Source organism: Bombina bombina, chromosome 4, assembly GCF_027579735.1.
Source record: "Bombina bombina isolate aBomBom1 chromosome 4, aBomBom1.pri, whole genome shotgun sequence".
Classification (NCBI taxonomy): domain Eukaryota; kingdom Metazoa; phylum Chordata; class Amphibia; order Anura; family Bombinatoridae; genus Bombina; species Bombina bombina.
Genome location: NC_069502.1, coordinates 553,725,721 through 553,745,054, shown reverse-complemented (window position 1 = coordinate 553,745,054; position 19,334 = coordinate 553,725,721). Strand labels below are relative to the sequence as shown.

The window sequence follows — 19,334 nt, the reverse complement described above, 5'->3', positions numbered from 1 at the left end:
CTGGACCTCTTCAGCACCGGATGATGGATCGCCAACCTCCGCTTGGGTTGGATGAAGATGTTGGAGCCAGGACGGATCGGTGATACCTGGATGGTGAAGACAAGGTAGGAAGATCTTCAGGGGCTTAGTGTTAGGTTTATTTAAGGGGGGTTTGGGTTAGATTAGGGGTATGTGGGTGGTGGGTTGTAATGTTGGGGGGGGGGGGTATTGTATTTATTCTTTTACAGGCAAAAGAGCTGAAATTCTTGGGGCATGCCCCGCAAAGGGCCCTGTTCAGGGCTGGTAAGGTAAAAGAGCTTGTAACTTTTTTTATTTAGAATAGGGTAGGGAATTTTTTATTTTGGGGGTCTTTGTTATTTTATTAGGGGGCTTAGAGTAGGTGTAATTAGTTTAAAATTGTTGTAATATTTTTCTTATGTTTGTAAATATTTTTTTATTTTTTGTAACTTAGTTCTTTTTTATTTTTTGTACTTTAGCTAGTTTATTTAATTGTATTTATTTGTAGGAATTGTGTTTAATTAATTTATTGATAGTGTAGTGTTAGGTTAATTGTAGGTAATTGTAGGTAGTTTATTTAATTATTTTATTGATAGGGTAGTGTTAGGTTTAATTATATCTTAGGTTAGGATTTATTTTACAGGTAATTTTGTTATTATTTTAACTAGGTAACTATTAAATAGTTCTTAACTATTTAATAGCTATTGTACCTGGTTAAAATAATTACAAAGTTGCCTGTAAAATAAATATTAATCCTAAAATAGCTACAATGTAATTATAATTTATATTGTAGCTATATTAGGATTTATTTTACAGGTAAGTATTTAGCTTTAAATAGGAATCATTTATTTAATAAGAGTTAATTTATTTCGTTAGATGTAAATTATATTTAAGTTAGGGGGGTGTTAGTGTTAGGGTTAGACTTAGCTTTAGGGGTTAATACATTTATTAGAATAGCGGTGAGCTCCGCTCGGCAGATTAGGGGTTAATAATTGAAGGTAGGTGTCGGCGATGTTAGGGAGGGCAGATTAGGGGTTAATACTATTTATGATAGGGTTAGTGAGGCGGATTAGGGGTTAATAACTTTATTATAGTAGCGCTCAGGTCCGCTCGGCAGATTAGGGGTTAATAAGTATAGGCAGGTGTCGGCAACGTTGAGGGGGGCAGATTAGGGGTTAATAAATATAATATAGGGGTCGGCGGTGTTAGGGGTAGCAGATTAGGGGTACATAGGGATAACGTAAGTGGCGGCGCTTTGCGGTCGGAAGATTAGGGGTTAATTATTTTAAGTAGCTGGCGGCGACGTTGTGGGGGGCAGGTTAGGGGTTAATAAATGTAATACAGGGGTCGGCGGGGTTAGGGGCAGCAGATTAGGGGTACATAAGTATAACGTAGGTGGCGGTCGGCAGATTAGGGGTTAAAAATTTTAATCGAGTGGCGGCGATGTGGGGGGAGCTCGGTTTAGGGGTACATAGGTAGTTTATGGGTGTTAGTGTACTTTAGGGTACAGTAGTTAAGAGCTTTATGAACCGGCGTTAGCCAGAAAGCTCTTAACTCCTGCTATTTTCAGGCGGCTGGAGTTTTGTCGTTAGAGCTCTAACGCTCACTTCAGAAACGACTCTAAATACCGGAGTTAGAAAGATCCCATTGAAAAGATAGGATACGCAATTGACGTAAGGGGATCTGCGGTATGGAAAAGTCGCGGCTGAAAAGTGAGCGTTAGACCCTTTAATCACTGACTCCAAATACCAGCGGGCGGCCAAAACCAGCGTTAGGAGCCTCTAACGCTGGTTTTGACGGCTACCGCCGAACTCCAAATCTAGGCCTTATAGATTTAAAAAAAAAATTAATCTATCCCTTCTCGCTCTTAACAATCTTTCTCGACTAGAAAAAAACAACAGCACCAAAAAGTACTGACAAGAAAAGGGTGCGCCAAAAGATAAAATAAAAAAATATATATCACGTGACCAATTATGTATAAATATATATAGATAAGTGCTAAAATAAATAATGAGTGAAAATATGAATATATGCAAAAATAACAGATATATAAATTATTTATCAATTAATTATGTGTCATGAATGATTCGTGACTCAAACTATGAGTACCTAGCAGTGATTAATGACTCAATATGTAAAAATACATATATGTTAAATATGTTAAATAAAAGATTCCCCTTAAACATTTGTTCACTCTGTGAGGGTGAATCTTGCAGGTATATCCAACGCCTGGTCTGTGATTGCTGACCTCTTCGTGGGAAGTGTTTCCTGTATAGTCCTTTGCCAGCTGATTGAGTCAGCTGAGCGGCTCTGAAGCCTCGGTTTGTTGATTATTGCACTGGATGTGCATCTAGGCTTGTGAGTATATTTGGATGTTTATGCTCGTATTGCTTGCCTAGTCCTACGTTATTACACTATCAGGCACCTCTTTCTCTCTCCTTCTTTCAGGAATTGGTCTATATCTTTCTCGACTCCCTCCTCTCTTCATTCTCACTTATTACCTTCTCCCTTCTCTCTCGGGCCATATCTTCTCTTTACACTCTCTTTCCTCTCTCTAATAGCTTTTCACTCTTTTTTCATCATTGTCTCTTAACTCTACCTTCTTCTCCACTTTCGCTTTTCCTTTTCAATCTCTCTTTATCTATGCCCCATTTACCCTCCTCTTAGAAGTAACACTCTAAGCACTTATGGGGTCCCTAGAGCCCTAGAGGAATAACACATCCTTGCACTTTCATGGCTATATGATATGCCTTTAGATAATATTTTAGCAGATACCGCACAATGTGTGTTTGTCAGTGCTGCAATAGGAATGTAAATTCTACAAATACAATGTGCCAACTTTTCTACTTACAGCATGCCACCAGAATTCAGACTCAGCATTCACTAACTAACTTTCACTCGCCACCATTAAATTTCCACTCGCCAATGCCAATGGTCAATGCCAATGGCTAATGGAAATTTTGAGTCCTGTCTATATATATATATTTATATATATATATATATATATACACACACAGAGAAGTGCACTCACAGGAACAAACAACCAGCTCAATACAATTGTTAGCCTGTTCTTTGGCAATTTACCACCTGGGTGCAATTTTTTTTAGCCCAGTAATGGTTTTCACAGCACCAAAACACCAGGCAATTCCTCTCTGAACAAGGAACACAGCAACCCCAGATGATTGTTTTCATCTATATATATATATATATATATATATATATCCCTCACATTTTTGTAAATATTTTATTACATCTTTTCATGTGACAACACTGAAGAAATTACACTGTGCTACAATGCAAAGTAGTGAGTGTACAACCTGTATAACAGTGTAAATTTGCTGTCCCCTCAAAATAACTCAACACACAGCCAATAATGTCTAAACCGTTGGCAACAAAAGTGAGTACACCCCTAAGTGGAAATGTTCAAATTGGGCCTAATTAGCCATTTTCATGTGACCCGTTAGTGTTACAAGGTTTCAGGTGTGAATGGGGAGCAGGTGTGTTAAACTTGGTGTTATCGCTCTCACACTCTTTTATACTGGTCACTAGAAGTTCCACATGGCACCTCATGGCAAAGAACTCTTTGAGGATCTGAAAAATATAATTGTTGCTCTACATAAAGATGGCCTAGGCTATAAGAAGATTGCCAAGACCCTGACACTGAGCTGCAGCACGGGGGGAGGGGGGCAAGACCATACAGCGGTTTCATAGGACAGGTTCCACTCAGAACAGGCCTTGTCATGGTCGACCAAAGAAGTTGAGTGCATGTGCTCAGTGTCATATCCAGAGGTTGTCTTTGGGAAATAGACGTATGAGAGCTGCCAGCATTGCTGCAGAGGTTTAAGGGGTGGAGGGTCAGCCTGTCAGTGCTCAGACCATACGCCGCACACTGTATCAAATTGGTCTGCATGGGTGTCGTCCCAGATGGAAGCCTCTTCTAAAGATGATGCAAAAGAAAGCCCGCAAACAGTTTGCTGAAGACAAGCAGACCAAGATAAACTTATTTGGTTCAGATGGTGTCAAGTGTGTGTGGCGGCAACCAGGTGAGGAGTACAAAGACAAATGTGTCTTGCCTACAGTCAAGCATGGTGGTAGGAGTGTCATGGTCTGGGCCTGCATGAGTGCTGCCAGCACTGGGGAGCTACAGTTCATTGACCATGAATGCCAACATGTACTGTGAAATACTGAAGTGGAGACTGGGCCGCAGGACAGTATTCCAACATGATAACGACCCCAAACACACCTCCAAGACAATCTCTGCCTTGCTAAAGAAGCTGAGGATAAAGGTGATGGACTGGCCAAGCATGTCTCCAGACCTAAACCCTATTAAGCATATGTGGGGCATCTTCAAATGGAAGGTGGGGGAGTGCAAGGTCTCTAACATCCACCAGCTCCGTGATGTCGTCATGGAGGAGTGGAAGAGGACTCTAGTGGAAACCTGTAAAGCTCTGGTGAACTCCATGCACAAGAGTGTTAAGGCAGTGCTGGAAAATAATTGTGGCCACACAAAATATTGACACTTCGGGCCCAATTTGGACATTTCCCCTTAGGGGTGTACTCACTTTTGTTGCCAACGGTTTAGACATTAATGACTGTGTGTTGAGTTATTTTGAAGGGACAGCAAATTTACACTGTTATACAGGTTGTACACTCACTACTTCACATTGTAGGAAAGTGTCATTTCTTCAGTGTTGTCACATGAAAAGATATAATAAAATATTTACAAAAATGTGAGGGGTGTACTCACTTTTATGAGATACTGTATATATGCATAGAACATTAGTCATGGAGAAAAACTCTGAAATATCTGACTTTGAGATAATTCCTATACTTTTGTTCACAATTGATATAATGTATTTATAAGCATATATGCATAGAAAAGAGGTTTGAAAACCATAAAATGTCCTTACCAAATGTAATTTCTAGAAGATACCTTTAGAGTTTTGAAAATGTTCTTTCTCTTTAATTTGCTATCTGTAATGTATCACTAACTGCAACCAATTTGATCAGCTTTATTTTGCTTAAAGGAGTAAAATAAATTATATTAATAAAAATTGGTGAAAACATTGTTAGCATTCATTAAAAAACAAACAAACAAAAACAAAACAGTGATCCAGTGGAACAAATGATATACCAGTATGAATTCTGCTGATCATAAATGGTTTAACAGCATAATCCTATTGAAATCTAAGCATCCCTTTAACATTTAATGCTTACTTAGAAGTAATTAAATTATATGTTTTTCTACCAGGTATAATCCCCCTTTTATTGTGTTTTCAGTAAAGTGTAAAAAATAATTGGGATTGTTAGGTGGTAATGATAACAATCTATGTATTATTATTCCCTGGGCTTATTCATTATTCCAAAAAGGTTTTCAAATGTTGCCCTTACCACCTCATGCAATTCCTCAATGTATGGCAATTCAGTTTTACTTTCATTATTTTATTACATCACGCTTTGCAAGTAACAAGGTGTTATGAAAACAACATGGATTTTACGATTTCCTGCTTTTAAATCCAAACATTTAAACAACATGACTCTTTACTATGGTTATTATCATCTCATAACACCTGCTGTTGAACTCATGACTTCCAAAGTGTAAATGTGCAAATACAAGAAATAGTGCCTTACTCACAAATATAACTTTCAAACGGCATCAGAAAATGTGTTGGGAATCTGTTCTACATCATTTAGCACTGTACATGACGATAAATAGCAGCAGACCACAAACAGGTTGCTAACATTTCCTGTGCCCACATTTACAACTTTCAAACACAGGATAAAGACACCCACCTGGGCATGTTTTATTATTCTGTATAAATTATGTGTAAAATGTGTCACTCTCAAATGCTTTAGTTTATCTGTTCCTTTGTAGAGGATATTTGTTATTTGCTTGCTTAAAAACACATATAGTAAACAGACTGTGGAGATAAGAGAACTAGACTATGGGATACTACTATAAAGGGTAATAATAATATTAATAATAATAATAATTAAAAAAAAGCAAAACACCTTTAAGTTTACAGAGGATAAATTCTTATTGGCATGATCAAAATAGTAAATATAAATCTTTGGGGCTAGATAATATTTATCCAAGGGCTTTAGCTGATCTGTTAAATAAATCACTGTTGACAGGAGCTATTTGAGAATTGCTAACTTAGAACCTCTTCATATAAAGGGCAATGTGAATGGTTCTATTAACTATGAATCTGACCTTAGTAGTAATTAATGGAAGATTGTTTTAAAGACAACTCACAGGATCACACATAGCACAGTGTTTCTGCAAGATCATTTTAGATTAATTTAGTTGATTTTTGTGACTATCAAAAGTGATAGCAGTCGATGCAGCATATCTGGATTTTAGTAGAACATTTCCCACTATCCCACAAATTGCTTTACCTCAATCTAGTTAGAATGTTGGATTCAATATAGATGCAAGAAAGTTTTAATTAACCCCTTAAGGACCAGCGACGTACCCTGTATGTCACTGGCCTTTTTTTGGGACTTGATTGTTTTATAGCGTGGTCTTTCCACCAGCGTTGAGACTGCTCTATTCCACAAAGCCTGCTGGAGGGAGGGCATTAATAGCGTGTTCTTGCTAGACTTGTGCTATTATGCCCGAAAAAAACCCTTAACGACCAGTGACATACAGGGTACATTGTGGTCATTAAGGGGTTAAAGGAGTGCATTATATGATGTAGAAGTCACTAGTGACGTAATATACATGCTCTGTTTAACATGATCAGTTATATTTGTAGTGGGTTCCAAGTAAAGGTGGTTCTTTTTGCAGATGCTAAAAAAATTGCAACATAGTAGAGATTACATTGTGTGAAAATATGTATTTTGGATGCTAAAACCTAAAGCTACATTTTAGACTTAAAGGGACAGTCAACACCAGCCTTTTTGTTGTTTAAAAAGATAGATAATCCCTTTATTACTTATTCTCCAGTTTTGCATAACCAACACAGTTATAATAATACACTTTTTATCTCTTTCATTACCTTGTATCTAAGCGTCTGCAAACTGCCTCCTTATTTAAGTTCTTTTGACAGACTTGCATTTTAGCCAATCAGTGCTTACCCCTAGGTAACTTCACTTGCATGAGCTCAATGTTATCTATATGACACACATGAACTAACACCCTCTAGTGGTGAAAAACTGTCAAAATGCAAAATTACATGCCCTATTTGAATCATGATTTATTTTGGACTTGACTGCCCCTTTTTTATGGCACTTTGCTAATAATAACAAAAGATAAGTATCAAGATTTGTGAGTTCTTATGTAGGACAAATGCTTATATTTCTAATGAACCCCTTATGTTCCAGTAGCAGCAACATTTTTAGATCTGGGATATTTAAATAGTTTGAAACATTACTTCACAAGTAGCCTTCTCTGGAAATAAATGGCTAGATTACTAAGAATCGCACTAACTGCGCTAAAAGTAATTTAACTTTGCACATCGGGTAGCACACATATTACAGATTGAAAGTAATGTTTTTGCATGTGCACGCTACCCAATGTACGTTAAGCCCTGTACTGGAGAAGTTGTGATTGCAAGATTGCACTCTCCCCATAGACTTCAGATTTGTTTTAAAAAAACAAAACACCCACATTATTGCATTTTTGTTGTGTTTTGTGACACTTCTTTTATTCACATGTCAGTTAACCACAGATTTTATGTTGCGGTATCCCAACTCACATTAAATGCTATTGCATTCTCAAGGTAGCATTTACTTTCAACTTGTAATGCAAATGTTCTTTCACAACAGAAATTATAAAAAACTCAAGGAAATTATATCTATTTAAAACTTATCTATTTAGTGATAACAAATACATATACATATAGACATGGATCCATGCTATAAATAAACAGATACAAATACAAAATTAAAAATGCAAATTCCAAAAATCTGGATAAAAATGCAGTTAAAAAGGATAAGTAATAGTCTTGTGTGAGCTGTGTAAAGTACAATATCCTTAAAAACACCTTGAGGGTGAATCCAAACTGAGAAATGTAGGCGCAATAAACCTAATCGTGATTGGTAGTAAGTAATCACAGATGGAAAAAAGAAAAATAGTGAGCAAAAAAGGTGAAATATATATATATATTTATATATATATATATATATATATATATATTTATATATAACAATGGAAAAAATATAAAAAATGGAAAAGGTAAAAAGTGAGATGATATAAAAAAATATATATGTGGAAAATGTTAAAAAATATATATTCAATTTCATGATAATCCAAATAAATGCTTAAAATATAGTGATAATCCTGAATTTAAGTAATAGTGTATTAGGTGAATCCTCAGTGGTAGAAACTTTGTAAAAAGAGAGAACGTTGGAGAAAGTCTGGACTTATCCAAAAAATTCCTTAATGAGTATATGCTGTGTACCTGTAAATGAAAAATAACAACATAGTGCAATAATGCTATAGACAAATGTGGATAATCGAAATGAAGCTTACCATAAATTGTCAACGCGTTTCGGCCCTCTATTGAGCCTTTATCAAGATGTTCTTTAATGTGTGACGAAAAGGGTGCAAAATTGCCCTATCACGTGCGGGCTATTAATAGAACTCATAATCTGGCCTAAAGTTTGTACAAGTCCAAGTGCAGAAAACTTAAATTTAAGGGAAATAGCAGTCAATACTCAGTATCATATTATAAAGCTGATAAAACTGTATACAGGGCATTCACATCAATTTAACTATTAAATACCCCCAGCAGACTAATTATTGTCAAATGTGTATGGAGGACATGTGTACCTTTACATATTTGATGTAGAATTTTTCACATTTTATTAATTTTTGATAGGCATCTGTTACAATTAGTGGACAAGTTAGCTGGTTAATGACTAGACATATACTAATGTTCTTGTGTTTTGATTTATTGTTGGTAGTGTATCTACTTTTCAGTGTAGGGCTACATGGAGTTGTTAAAAGGCATGAATATGCATAACTTTCACTTTCAGGGATTAAGATGACAGGTACATAAGTCATTAACCAGCTAACTTTATAATTCTGTATCCCTCTTTTCATATTTATGGTTGGTCCTATTTACTTTAATTTATTTTACTTTACTATACTATGTAACATGGACATATAGTATCAAGCATATATAGGAACTAAATATGTTAGTCATAGTGAAGGCTTCTTGACGTGATTTATGTGAAAATATTATAGCATGTTACTTTATGAACATATAGGTTTACTATTGTGCATTTCATATTTTACAGCTCGGAATGGCTTTAATTATTATTATTATTTATTTAGTTTTGTAATAGCCATATACTAGCAGGTGTATATATATATAAATTTGTTAGTCATAGTAGAAGTCTTTAAATCTAGCTATGTGATTATGTAGCAGTATTGAAATGGTTAACATTTTGTTCATTTTCTGATTGTCCAATAGGAGTAAATTATTTGTTTTAAAAGGCAGGGGGTGAGCCTCCATTGCTAACAGTTTTGATAACGGCGCAAGCCGAAACATGTCAGCTGGACTAGTTGACTCCTAATTTGGACCATCTACAATTTTCCACTTCGCGTTTTGTTGCTGAAATTGAACTTTTAATTATTTTATGAATAAAGCAGATTGCTCATTTTACTTCAGCCGGTGCTCTGCTTTTTCCTTGATTCATAACATTTTGATGTGACCTACCCAGCGTGTAGCACGGCTCTCGAAGGGGAATTCTCCCAGCAACCTTCCCTGAGCCTAGCAGCTGGCCTGACTTGCTGCATTTCCACCCAATGCAGATGCGGTTTGTGGACAACACCCCCTAGGAAGTGACGTCTGAGGAGGGAGTCTATTGGACAGACGGAGGTTTCTGAATACTAACACTGACGGTGAGGAGAGACGCATGCTGCTCCAGCAGCGTTCCGTGTAAAAAGTGAGACCAGACCCCGTTCCTCTCCCCTGGACCGGACTGTTCACTGGATTGGGGGTAAGAACCGTTTAGCCGCTTGGTCGACTACAAGTCATGCATATCTGTTTCTGGGATTCTGCTCCACACCACTGCATTGGGTTTCTAATGGCCATTGTTGTTTGGGACATTTATATCAGCACTTGTTGCATTTTACATCTATAATTGGCTGGGCACACTACGTATATAGAGGGGAGACACTATTTTTCTTTGTTTATCTTGATATCACATCAGCCCCCTTACAAATGTTACATTTCATTTTATTTTTTCTATATTTAACTATTAGTCAAATGCTTTTTTCTACTATGCTGTTACTATTACATCTAAAGGATATTAAATAAAATATAATTTTAAAGAGAAGTGTATAGAGAAATGCTTCTCCTTTGAGGTAATGGGAGCAGTGTTTATATACTCATTTGCTACAGTGTGATCTCAATATTATAACTGAAACATGATTGTGCTTCTTGACGAGGCATGACAGTAAAATCTCACTGGGGACACTATAGACTTAGGATTCACCTCAAATGAGAGGATGTGACACCTTCACTAAAAAATGATATGTACCCTATATTGCAATGCAACCTCACTTTGTGGAGATCTGATTAACTGCAATACAATTAGGCTACAACACTGAAATAAAATAGTTTTATGGAGCTACTCAAACCCCTGAACTCATTTCCATGATGAGGGGTGCAAGACCATAATCACCCCTTTGTGAAAATCAAACCAAACTATATAGTAATCTAGGTTCATCTTAGATATTTAGATTGCATAAAATAAATGTTGATGTTCTAAACCCTTAATCCCCTTAATCTTGTTTTAATGGGGTATAAATTATAAAAATACATTTAAAAAAGGTATTGTGGACCACCAAATAAAGATTATTCATCTGCTTGTACATATCTCACACTTCATTATTGTTGAAAATATTCTCCCTTCTTATAATGTGTTCAGCAAAATCTGTTTTCCTGTCACTTCTCATAGTCACAAAGCTCCCACACAGTTAAAATCTTTGTTCCTCCAGCATTTTAATCTCTCAAGAAAAATCCCCTTAACGATGAGCCATTCATATTTTTTTTGTATAGAAAAACATTCGGCCAGATTACGAGTTTTGCGTTAGAGGCTGTGCAGTGCTAACAAGCAGTTTTTTCTCACCGCTCACTTACCTGCAGCGCTGGTATTACGGGTTTTTACAAACCTGGCATTAAAAGGCAAGAAGTGAATGTTGAGCAAAATTTTGCTCCTTAACGCACTCCAATACCAGCGCTGCTTAAGTCAGCGGTGAGCTGGTCGTATGTGCTCGTGCACGATTTCCCCTTAGGAATCATTGGGGAGAGCCGGCTGAGAAAAAGTCTAACACCTGCAAAAAAGCAGCGTAAAAGTCAGTAACGCAGCCCCATTGATTCCTATGGGGAAATAAAATTTATGTCCACATCTAACATCCTAACATGAACCCTGAGTCTAAACACCCCTAATCTTATACTTGTTAACCCCTAATCTTCCACCCTCAACATCGCCGACACCTGCATTATATTTATTAACCCCTAATCTGCTGCCCCCAACGTCGCCGGCACAATAATAAACATATTAACCCCTAAACCGCCTCACTCCCGCCTCGCAAACATTAGTTAAATATTATTAACCCCTAATCTGCCGTCCCTAACATCACCACCACCTACCTACATTTATTAACCCCTAATCTCCCGCCCCCAACGTCGCCGCCACTATACTAAATGTATTAACCCCTAAACCTAAGTCTAACCCTAACCCTAACACCCCCTAACTTAAATATAATTAAAATAAATCTAAATAAAAATTCCTAACATTAACTTAATAATTCCTATTTAAAACTAAATACTTACCTATAAAATAAACGATAAGCTAGCTACAATATAACTGATAGTTACATTGTAGCTATCTTAGGGTTTATTTTTATTTTACAGGCATGTTTGTATTTATTTTAACTAGGTAAAATAGTTATTAAATAGTTATTAACTATTTAAAAGCTACCTAGCTAAAATAAATACAAAAGTACCTGTAAAATAAAACTTAACCTAAGTTACAATAACACCCAACACTACACTATAATTAAATAAATAAATTAACTAAATTAAAAACAATTAAATAAATTAAATTAAATTAGCTAAAGTACAAAAACAAACTAACACTAAATTACAGAAAATAATAAACAAATTACAAGATATTTAAACTAATTACACCTAATCTAATAGCCCTATCAAAATAAAAAGCCCCCCCCAAAATAAAAAAAAAACCCTAGCCTAAACTAAACTATCAATAGCTCTTAAAAGGGCCTTTTGCGGGGCATTGCCCCAAAGTAATCAGCTCTTTTACCTGTAAAAAAAAAATACAAACAACCCCTGCAACAATAAAACCCACCACCCACACAACCAACCCCCCAAATATAATACTATCTAAAAACACCTAAGCTCCCCATTGCCCTGAAAATGGCATTTGGATGGGCATTGCCCTTAAAAGGGCAGTTATCTCTTTTGCAGCCCAAACCCTAATCTAAAAAATAAAACCCACCCAAAAAAACCTAACACTACCCCTTGAAGATCGACTTACAGTTCTGAAGACCGGACATCCACCCTCAAGGAAGCGGCAGAGTCTTCATCCAACCGGGCCGAAGTCCTCAACGAAGCCGGGAGAAGTCTTCATCCAAGCCGGACGAAGTGGTCCTCCAGACGGGCAGAAGTCTTCATCCAGACGGCATCTTCTATCTTCATCCATCCGACGCGGAGCAGCTCCATCTTCAAGACATCCGACGCAGAGCATCCTCTTCAAACAAAGTCTTCTTATTGAATGACAGTTCCTTTAAGTGACGTCATCCAAGATGGCGTCCCTTAGATTACGATTGGCTGATAGAATTCTATCAGCCAATCGGAATTAAGGTAGAAAAAATGCTATTGGCTGATGCAATAAGCCAATAGGATTGTGCTTGTATTCTATTGTCTGTTCCAATCAGTAAATAGAATGCAAGCTCAATCCTATTGGGACGCCATCTTGGATGACATCACTTAAAGGAACCGTCATTCAGTAAGAAGACTTCGTTTGAAGAGGATGCTCCACGTCGGATTTCTTGAAGATGGATCCGCTCTGCGTCGGATGGATGAAGATAGAAGATGCCGTCTGGATGAAGACTTCTGCCTGTCTGGAGGACCACTTCGCCCGGCTTGGGTGAAGACTACTCCCGGCTTCGGTGAGGACTTCGGCCCGGTTTGATGAAGACTTCTGCCGCTTCCTTGAGGATGGATGTCCGGTCTTCAGAACTGTAAGTCGATCTTCAGGGGGTTAGTGTTAGGTTTTTTTAAGGGTGTATTGGGTGGGTTTTATTTTTTAGAATAGGGTTTGGGCTGCAAAAAAGCTAACTGCCCTTTTAAGGGCAATGCTCATCCAAATGCCCTTTTCAGGGCAATGGGGAGCTTAGGTTTTTTTAGTTAGGGTTTTATTTGAAGGGTTGGTTGTGTGGGTGGTGGGTTTTACTGTTGGGGGGGTTGTTTGTATTTTTTTTTACAGGTAAAAGAGCTGATTACTTTGGGGCAATGCCCCGCAAAAGGCCCTTTTAAGGGCTATTGATAGTTTAGTTTAGTCTAGGGTTTTCTTTTATTTTGGGGGGCTTTTTTATTTTGATAGGACTATTAGATTAGTTGTAACTAGTTTAAATATCTTGTAATTTGTTTATTATTTTCTGTAATTTAGTGGGGGTTTTTTTGTACTTTAGCTAATTTAATTTATTTAATTGTTGTTAATTTAGTTAATTTGTTTAATTATAGTGCAGTGTTAGGTGTTAGTGTTGAAATGAAATAGAGAACACACAGCGCCCACCGAATCAAGGTAGCTTTTTTAAAACAATTTATTGTGCGCAAAAAGTAAAAATATACACTTACAAGATAGTAGTGTTACAAGTGCCTTTAAAAAGTTATTGTCTTCAGCAAATGTCCGTTTATCCACCAGCAGAGTGTAAGCTCAGAGTTCCGTGTTGAAATACTGCTCACACAGTCTTGCCGCCTCAGCTGTTCTCTCCTAACAGCGTTTGGTGTTCCTCAACGAGAGCGGCTTAGGTACTCTTTCTTTGCTCGCCGCTGTGGTACGGTGCTTCAGGACCTGTCAAAGGTTTGTCCTGTTTTAACCCAACGCGTTTCTTTTGCAAGCGTGCAAACTTCCTCAGGGGTATTTCTCTCCTTTGCTTGACTGCCAATGTGGTCTGAATTACCGACTTTTGAACTCCTAAACCGGATGTTACCTGACCATAGATCTGATACCGGTACAGGTGTAAGATTATACTGGGTCCTAATGCCCCCTTTGTTTCATCCTATCTTTTTACATTGAATCAAATAGTTAAAAATAGTTAAAAATAGTGAAAAGATAGTTAAGAAAAAAACTTCAAATACATATATATATATAATAAAGAACATGCTTGACATATATATACCACTGAAACAGATGCCTATATTTTAATAAAAAACTATTGTATATATAAAAAGAAAACCTTCAATTGATTTATCAGATTATAAAAAATAAATAATAAATAAATTTAATAATGAACTTATTATTGCGGATACAATTATTGCCTTTAGAGAAGTCACCTGTTTCTCTAAATCTTTTATTTTTTATTTTTTAAAATTTTTTAATAAACTATACACTTATTATTTTTCTTAAAAGGTTTTTCTGTACAGGCCTTACCTTCATTATTCATGTAAAGGCTGCTAAATCTAAATCAATATTTAGACCCATTGGATGGAGACTTTTTAGCTCCGTAATCCAAAAAGTCTCTCTCCTTCTTAATTTGGTAAGGCGATTGATTCCTTCTACCTTGTGAGGTACCCAGTCGATGACTGTGATTCTTAGTTCTTCAGGATTACTTGAATGAAATTCCCTAAAATGGTCTACTACACTATGTTTGACCACTCCCTTTAAGATATTATTTTTATGTTCCCAAAATCTAGTTTTTATTTTCCTTTTAGTTCTACCCAAATAAATTTTATTACATGGACAGACTAACTGGTACACCACATAAGTTGATTCACATGTGCACCTATATTTCATCTCATAACTGATATCCCCTTTTGCATTGAAAAACGTTTTAGACTGTAATACATGTGGGCACATGCTACAGTCTCTTTTCCTGCATTTAAACATACCCTGTTTGGGAATCAACCAATTAGGATTCGGAGTTGTTCTCTGAACTTCCTTTAATCTTGAGGGTGCTAGAAAATGTTTTAAATCCCTATTTTTTCTGAATACTAGTTTGGGCTTATCCCCTAATATAGGGCATAAAATTGGATCTTGTTTTAAAATATTCCAATTTTTATTTATAATCTTTCGAATTTGGTTTGACCCCTCAGAATAGGTTGTTATAAATAAAGGTTCCTCTCCAAAGTTATTTTTTTTGGTATTATTATTATTTTTTGGAATTAATAACTGTTCCCGAGATATTTGATCAGTTTTCCTCATGGCCTCTGTCAGCCATTCTTCTTTATAGCCCTTATCCCTAAACTTCTTTGTTAGGATATCTGCTTCCCTAACAAAGTCAGATTGCTCAGTACAATTTCTTTTAAGGCGTTGATATTGGCCTAACGGTACATTTTGGATCCACCTCATTAGATGGCCACTATTTGCACTAAGAAAGTTGTTCCTATCTGTTTCTTTTCTGTAGTTCTTTACACAGATTCTGTTTGAATTCCCAATATATAGAGTTAGGTCTAAGAAGTTTATACTATTTTCTGATATCACTTTAGTAAATTTGAGATTAAATGTGTTACGATTTAAATGTTCAACAAATTTCTCTGCCTCCTCAAAGTCACCTTCCCAAATGAATAACAGGTCATCTATAAACCTATAGTATTTCTTTATATTATCTAAATAGGGATTATTTGTCCATATATATTGTTCTTCATACTCCCCCATATAGATGTTTGCATATGAGGGAGCCATGGTGGTACCCATGGCTGTTCCCTCTAGTTGTTTATAGAACTGTTTTTCAAACAAGAAACAATTGTGTTCTAAGATGAACTGTATTCCTTTTATAATAAAGTCAACATGTTTATCTATCATATCTGTCCTTGCACAGTGAGAGGCTACGGCCTTGATGCCTTTTTGATGGGGGATAGAAGTGTAAAGGGCTGACACATCACAAGAAATCCACAAGGACCCAGGAATCCACAGGGTACCCTCAAATTTATTTATGACATCCATAGTGTCTCTAACATAGCTTTTGATATTTTTGACAATGGGTTGTAAGTACCCATCAATGTATTTAGACAAATGGTCCGTGATGGAATCTATTCCTGAAATGATGGGTCGCCCCGGTGGATTCACTGGGTCCTTGTGGATTTTAGGCAGATGATAAAAAATGGGGGTTCTTGGATTAGGTTAAAAAAAAATGAACCGAAATTCATCCTCATTTAGAATTTGTTCACTCCTGGCCTTTTTCAATAAAATTAACAATTCCTTGTTATATTTCTCAGTGGGATTCTCAGATAGTTTTTTATATGTATCCTTACAAAAAAATACCAATCTTATCTTTAGGCAGGCCGACAAGGGTGGTGGCCTTGTCATACAGAATAGAACTGAGTATTTAAAGGAGGCTTTCTCATTATTAAATTGTAAGGATACATATAAAAAACTATCTGAGAATCCCACTGAGAATTCAAACAGAATCTGTGTAAAGAACTACAGAAAAGAAACAGATCGGAACAACTTTCTTAGTGCAAATAGTGGCCATCTAATGAGGTGGATCCAAAATGTACCGTTAGGCCAATATCAACGCCTTAAAAGAAATTGTACTGAGCAATCTGACTTTGTTAGGGAAGCAGATATCCTAACAAAGAAGTTTAGGGATAAGGGCTATAAAGAAGAATGGCTGACAGAGGCCATGAGGAAAACTGATCAAATATCTCGGGAACAGTTATTAATTCCATTAATTCCTTTGGAGAGGAACCTTTATTTTTAACAACCTATTCTGAGGGGTCAAACCAAATTCGAAAGATTCTAAATAAAAATTGGAATATTTTAAAACAAGATCCAATTTTATGCCCTATATTAGGGGATAAGCCCAAACTAGTATTCAGAAAAAATAGGGATTTAAAACATTTTCTAGCACCCTCAAGATTAAAGGAAGTTCAGAGAACAACTCTGAATCCTAATTGGTTGATTCCCAAACAGGGTATGTTTAAATGCAGGAAAAGAGACTGTAGCATGTGCCCACATGTATTACAGTCTAAAACGTTTTTCAATGCAAAAGGGGATATCAGTTATGAGATGAAATATAGGTGCACATGTGAATCAACTTATGTGGTGTACCAGTTAGTCTGTCCATGTAATAAAATTTATTCGGGTAGAACTAAAAGGAAAATAAAAACTAGATTTTGGGAACATAAAAATAATATCTTAAAGGGAGTGGTCAAACATAGTGTAGTAGACCATTTTAGGGAATTTCATTCAAGTAATCCTGAAGAACTAAGAATCACAGTAATCGACTGGGTACCTCACAAGGTAGAAGGAATCAATCGCCTTACCAAATTAAGAAGGAGAGAGACTTTTTGGATTACGGAGCTAAAAAGTCTCCATCCAATGGGTCTAAATATTGATTTAGATTTAGCAGCCTTTACATGAATAATGAAGGTAAGGCCTGTACAGAAAAACCTTTTAAGAAAAATAATAAGTGTATAGTTTATTAAAAAATTTTAAAAAATAAAAAATAAAAAATAAAAAACAAAAAATAAAAGATTTAGAGAAACAGGTGACTAATGAAGAAGGCAATAATTGTATCCGCAATAATAAGTTCATTATTAAATTTATTTATTATTTATTTTTTATAATCTGATAAATCAATTGAAGGTTTTCTTTTTATATATACAATAGTTTTTTATTAAAATATAGGCATCTGTTTCAGTGGTATATATATGTCAAGCATGTTCTTTATTATATATATATGTATTTGAAGTTTTTTTCTTAACTATCTTTTCACTATTTTTAACTATTTTTAACTATTTGATTCAATGTAAAAAGATAGGATGAAACAAAGACGGGCATTAGGACCCAGTATAATCTTACACCTGTACCGGTATCAGATCTATGGTCAGGTAACATCCGGTTTAGGAGTTCAAAAGTCGGTAATTCAGACCACATTGGCAGTCAAGCAAAGGAGAGAAATACCCCTGAGGAAGTTTGCACGCTTGCAAAAGAAACGCGTTGGGTTAAAACAGGACAAACCTTTGACAGGTCCTGAAGCACCGTACCACAGCGGCGAGCAAAGAAAGAGTACCTAAGCCGCTCTCGTTGAGGAACACCATACGCTGTTAGGAGAGAACAGCTGAGGCGGCAAGACTGTGTGAGCAGTATTTCAACACGGAACTCTGAGCTTACACGCTGCTGGTGGATAAACGGACATTTGATGAAGACAATAACTTTTTAAAGGCACTTGTAACACTACTATCTTGTAAGTGTATATTTTTACTTTTTGCGCACAATAAATTGTTTTAAAAAAGCTACCTTGATTCGGTGGGCGCTGTGTGTTCTCTATTTCATTTCAGCTGTTTTACTTCTGCCGGAACAAAGACATCCGGATTACACACCAGGCAGCAACCGACCAGATTTGGGAAACCACAAAGGAGCTTTATCATTTTTTCAAGATTCAACAGTTCAAAGAAAAAAACACAATAGGTCTGGACATTTGATCAAAGAACATTTTTTGGGTAACTAACTATATATGTTTGCAGTGTTACAATTATAACATTTGTCTAGACCAATTTGAAATGAGATTTTAACTGTTTAAATCATTTGAAATAGAGATATAGGGATTTCTATATTTTTAGAGACAGATTGATCTATATATGTATATATAATATAAGAAATACGTAATTCTAATTGAGATTTTATACGAAATATCAGAAAAGTTAAATTTTGATTTGTCATTTAAATTTTAATTTTTTACTTTCATTACAAAGAAATATTCCAGGGAGCGCTGAGATTTTAGCATTGTGTTAGGTGTTAGTGTAACTTAGGTTAGGTTTTATTTTACAGGTACTTTTGTATTTATTTTAGCTAGGTAGTTATTAAATAGTTAATGACTATTTAATAACTATTCTACCTAGTTAAAATAAATACAAACTTGCCTGTAAAATAAAAATACACCCTAAGCTAGCTGCAATGTAACTATTAGTTATATTGTAGCTATCTTAGGGTTTATTTTATAGGTATTTAGTTTTAAATAGGAATTATTTAGTTAATGATAGGAATTTTATTTAGATTTATTGTAATTTTATTTAAGGTAGAGGGTGTTAGGGTTAGGGTTAGACTTAGGTTTAGGGGTTAATACATTTAGTATAGTGGCGGCGACATTGGGGGGCAGATTATGGGTTAATAAATGTAGGTAGGTGGCGGCG

The 19,334-nt window shown here is 35.9% G+C and overlaps 1 long non-coding RNA gene across 2 annotated transcripts in view; it reads left to right on the top strand.

Moving 5' to 3' along the window:
- LOC128655479 (uncharacterized) overlaps positions 1-19,334 on the top strand; it is a 129,471-nt gene that overhangs the window by 35,692 nt on the left and 74,445 nt on the right. The window contains exon 1 of one of the 2 annotated variants that reach the window (XR_008401817.1): positions 9,858-9,948. The exons of the other annotated variant lie outside the window; for it this stretch is intronic. This is a non-coding gene — a long non-coding RNA (uncharacterized LOC128655479). Of the gene's footprint in view, positions 1-9,857; positions 9,949-19,334 lie in introns of those variants that run through there. 2 annotated transcript variants of the gene reach the window in all.